At 35.3% G+C, this 5,390-nt stretch overlaps 1 pseudogene; it reads right to left on the minus strand.

Moving 5' to 3' along the window:
- Window positions 1-4,095: 4,095 nt before the first annotated feature.
- LOC106832736 (olfactory receptor 8B3-like) lies at window positions 4,096-5,043 on the minus strand (annotated as a pseudogene).
- Window positions 5,044-5,390: the final 347 nt, after the last annotated feature.

The following is a 5,390-nucleotide window of genomic DNA, read 5'->3' on the forward strand; positions in this document are numbered from 1 at the left end:
GTTTTGAACTTAACATATGTAAGTTTCTCTTTAAAAACAAATTAAATTTTAAGAACAAAAAAGGAATTCTACAATTAAAATTTACAATAGGTAAAGCAAAAAATTCACAGAATGGACTTCAGAGTAGATTGGAGACAACAGAGGAAAAAAATAGTGAACTGAAGGATGAATCAGAAGAAATTATATAATGTGAATAACAGATAAAAATAGACTAGAAAAAAATAAACAGAGCCTCAGAAACCTTAAGAACAATAACAAAACATGTAATATTTATGCTTTTTGAGTCACAGAAGGCAAAGAGGAAGAGTTCTAAGGCTGAAAACAATATTCCAAAACACAGTGGCTGAAAATTTCTCAAATTCAACTGAAGACAAACCTACAGATTCAAGAGCTGTGCAAGCTTCAAACAATAAATCCAAAGAAATCCATGCCATGACTGATCAGAGTTAAACTTTTGAAAACTGGAAACAAAACAAAACAAAATCTTAAATGAAAGTAGAGAGAAGTGATAAATAATCTGGAGAGATACAATGATTAGGATGACACCAGATTCCTCATCTGAAATAATGAAGAAAAAGAAAGGAACTCAACATTTTCAAGCTTTAAAAAGGAAAAATTACGAGTTTTGAATTCTATATCCACTGGCAATATCCTTCAGGAATAAAGGGGAAATAAATAATTCCCAGGTGAAGGAAGTCTAAGATAATTTGTCATCAACATACCGACCCTTGACGAATGGCTAAAAGAAGTATACCAAACAGAAAGGAAAGAGTAACAGAAGGAGGCTTGGAAAATCTGGAAGGAAGAACTATGGAATGTCTAAAAATAGAGCTAAATGTAATAGACTATCCTCATCATTTTTTAAAATTATTTTTCACATTTGAAATAAAAGTAATAACACCATCTGATATGGCACTCAATCTATGCAGAGAAAATACTTAAGACAATTTTTTAAAATGGAAAAGGATAAAAGGAAGAACTAGAAGAAAATTTTCTACACTTTACTCCACATTATAAAATGTCAATACCAGGAGACTATGCAAGTTACTTTGTATATCGTGATACCTAGAGTAACCACTAAAAAGTTATAGAGAGACATACACTTCAAATCACTATAGATAAATCAAAATTAAATTCTGAGAAAGATCACCTAATCCATAGAAAGTCAATAAAAGGTGAAACAGAGGAACAAGAAACAGTGGGAACAAATAGAAAACGATACAAAGTAGAGTAAGCCCTCAGACATCAATAGGTCAATAATGGTCTAAATAAATTAAATTAAGAGTCCAATTAAAAGACAGAGATTATCAAAGTGAATTTAAAAATGATCCGACTGCATGCTGTCCACAAGAACTTTGCTTCAAATATGATATAGGTAGGTTAAAAGTAAAGAATGGAAAATAATAAACTATACAAACATAGTAAGTTAGGAGTTGTTTATGTTTTCTTAATACGAGTCCATTATCAGATATATATTTTGAAAATGTATTTTCTTGGTTATGACTTGGCTTTTTATTTTCTAAATTGTGTCTTACAATTTAATTGTAATTAAATTCTTACAATCTTCATTGTATCTTACAATATTGAGGAAAGAAATAACCAGATCAGAAAATACACACAATATTTAAACAGATATTTCACCAAAGAAGATATACAAATGGCTAATAAGTTTATGAAAGATATTCAGTATCATCACTCATTAAGGATGTGCAAATTAAAACCAAAATGAGATATTACTGCACACCCACTAGAATGGCCGTGATTAAAAACACAGACAATGCCAAGTGTTGATAAGGTTGTGGAAAAACTCATGGGAATATAAAATAGTAGAGCCTCTTTTGAAAACAGTTTCATAAAAAACCATAAACTTTCCATTTCACCCCGCAACTCCACTCCCTACACTTTCATTTAACTCACTCTACTCAGAAGTACAAGGGCATTCATTCCCCAACAGTGCCAGATCCACATATCTTCTCTCCTCCCCCCACCACTACTCTGCATCGAGATATCTTTGTTCACTTATCTTGAGTCTGAAGTACTTTTCAACAAAGTGTTGGAATAATAAGATATCCATGTGCAAAAAAAATCTGCTTAGATCAACAGCCCATACCATATAGGAAAATTAATTTAAAATAGATCATAAACTTAAATTCCATAACACTTAGAGAAAAAAACATAATAGAAAAATTGTTGGACTTTGGGATTAGCAAAAGATCTCTTAAATGTGACACTAAAAGTTCAATCCATAATTTAAAAAACAGACATTAGAATTTATCAAATTTAAGATTTTGTGTTCTTTGAAAGACACTATTAAGAGAATGAAAATATAGACTAGAAGAAATATTTGTAAATCATACGTCTGACATAATTTGTATTCAGAATACATAAAGAAATCTCAAAACTAAAGGACAAGAAAACAAACAACCCTATGTGCCCTATGAGAGCACAGACTTTTCATCTTATTCACCACTGTATCTATGGTGTTTAAAAACAAAGCCTGGTACAGGATAGATGCTCAGTTTCTATTTGTTGATTAAATAACTACATCATTTGTGCCATTAAACCTCTAAGACAGAAGAGAAAATGAAAATAATAAAAAGAAAATGCTAACTGCTAATGGAATTAGAGATTTTTAGGAGTATTTAAGAAAAGGACAGAAATTCTTCTACTAATAATTGATAAATATTTGTAGTAAGATTAGTATAGCATGCCCTATTACCCACATTTGCTGCCCTGAAGTCACAAGAGGTAAAATCCAATGCAGGTTCCCTTTATTTCTGACTGCTGTAAATGGTTATCTCAGTTTCTTGTCCTTAGGAACAGGGATCAGAAGGAAATCTCTCTTTACCACACTCCCTTGTGACTAACTTGAGAAGAGACCAGAGTGAGAAGAGCATCTCCCTTAAGGAAATGAATCTTCCTATTCAGAATGCCCTATTCCACTCATATGGACCACTCACATTTCTGAAAACTCAATAGCCTTTCATTAGAGGTTTATTACAGGTTTCCTTGCTAACAGAAAGGTGGCTTTATGCCACTTTGCTTTTAAGATAGACTTACATTAGTACCTGTTTTTGCTAGCCACAAGAAATCCAAAGGGAATTTTCACTTTTACAAAAAAGGGCAAAAAGGGAAAAGAGCGTTCAGTGTTATAGTCATGTTTCAAGCCTTTCACATTGGCCACATCAGCCACAGAAGACAACGACCTCTACCTTCAACATCGAGGTAAGCAGACACAGAAGAAGGTGTAGACGTTAGTGACCTGCCTGCCCTGAGGGATCAGATAATGATGAGATGTTAACAGATGACCTCTTCCTCTCTCTCCTATCCCAGTATCCTGTACATCCCATCACCCCAACCTCTGACTCAGCCTGACACCACAACCACCACTATCTCCTCTCAGCCTTTGAATGTGCTTGCTGTTTTCCCAGTTCTGCTAAGTGAAATTACACTGCACATACATTATTCCTACTTTATACAGGCTGTATATTTATAATATCATTCTTGATTTTACTATATGTTAGTATTATTTTAGGTTTTATATGTTGTTTGGTATAATTTCGTAGGTTATTTTGGGAGGTCTGGGAATGGTAAAAAAAAAAAAAAAAGTTTCTCCCATATAAATTGATGGTAATTGGTTTAAAAAGTTTTCATAGGAACACTCTACTTTAGATAGTGGGGGAAATCTGTAAATTAATGAATAAATGGCTGCATCCAAAGTCCACCAAAGTCTACATCTCCATGACAAAATTTTACAGGAATTCCAGACATGCCTGAGTCAAAAATCTCACAACCTTACCATTTCTGAATTTATCATCATTCAACCTTTTCTACTTAAAACCTTATAATCTCTAAGAATAAAGTGGAGAATGACAGAATGAACTACTTTCCTTACTTTCTATGAAAGGACAAGGGACTTCTCCTCCTCTTTCTGACAGTATCTTTTCCTGTGAAGTGATTTACATAATAAACTTAATTTTCCTTATTATTTAAATCATCTGAATTTCTATTTTGGTTTCTTTCTACTTTCTCCATATTTTTATACATTGTGTGCCTTTACTAGGATTTGGCATCAATAACTAACACAGTTTCTGTTCAGGGCAACACCCTTTTATTCAAAGTCTTACTCAGTGCAATTCTGACATCTTTATTCCTCAAACTGTAGATGAAAGGATTCATCATTGGCTCCACAATGGTATAAAAAACCGTGGATAGTTTGTCTTGATCCAGAGACCCAGCAGGGGAAGACTTAAGATACATGAATGCTGATGATCCAAAGAAAAGAGAAACAGTAATTATGTGGGAGCTGCAGGTACTGAAGGCTTTGGACCTGCCCCCTTTAGAATGGATTTGGAGGATGTTGGAGAGGATCAACATGTAAGAAATGGAGATGGTGAGACTGGGCATGATTACATTGATGCCCACAACAAGGAAAACTACCAGCTCATTGATGTAGGCGCTTGTGCAGGAGAGCTGGAGGAGAGGAGGTATGTCACACATGTAGTGATTGATGATGTTGCCATCACAGAAGGTGAGTCTCATCATGCATACAGCGTGGGCCGTGGCACCTACAAACCCCATCACATATGCACCCACCATCAGCATGAGGCAGATCTGATGGGACATGATGACCTTGTAAAGCAAGGGCTTACAGATGGCCACATATCGGTCGTAGGCCATTGATGTCAAAATATAGCACTCATCAATAACAAAGAAGGAGAAGAAATAGAGCTGAGCCATGCACTCTGAATAAGAGATGATGCTCTCTTTTACAAAACTCATCAGCATTTTGGGGGTTATGACAGAGGAGTAGCAGAGATCAATGAAGGAAAGGTTAAAGAGAAAGTAGTACATGGGAGTGTGCAGGTGAGAGTTAAGACCAATCAGAAAAAGCAAGCCAATATTCCCCACCAAGGTGATAACATAGATTCCTAAGAAAAAGAAGAACAGGGGCAGCTGGAGTTCTGGCCGCTGTGTTAAACCCAGCAAGATAAACTGAGTCACTGAAGAGTCATTTCCTGAAGCCATTCTTCCCTAGGACATATCTGTGAGAACAGGACAAAAAGATAACATTAAAATGAGTACCCAGCTCTCTCCACCCAATGCCAGTATAATGGGATTGAGACCCAGAATGGAAGAATGGACGCAAGCCCAGCCCTCTATGTGTCTTTGTTTTCTCCATTGTATAAAAGCTGAGAGAACTCTTAACGATGTATATCAAAAACACTAATGGGCAAGTTCTCTAGGAATAAGATTCAGGAACCTTGTGACTAACCATGACTCTACAGCATCTCTGTTCCACTTCTGCTTTGACAGTCCACTGGGCCCACCTAATGAACAATGGTCATCTCAGTAGACAGGAGATATAGCATTTCAAGGAGTCCTTGGCT

Source organism: Equus asinus, chromosome 20 (assembly GCF_041296235.1).
Source record: "Equus asinus isolate D_3611 breed Donkey chromosome 20, EquAss-T2T_v2, whole genome shotgun sequence".
NCBI classification, from domain to species: Eukaryota; Metazoa; Chordata; class Mammalia; order Perissodactyla; family Equidae; genus Equus; species Equus asinus.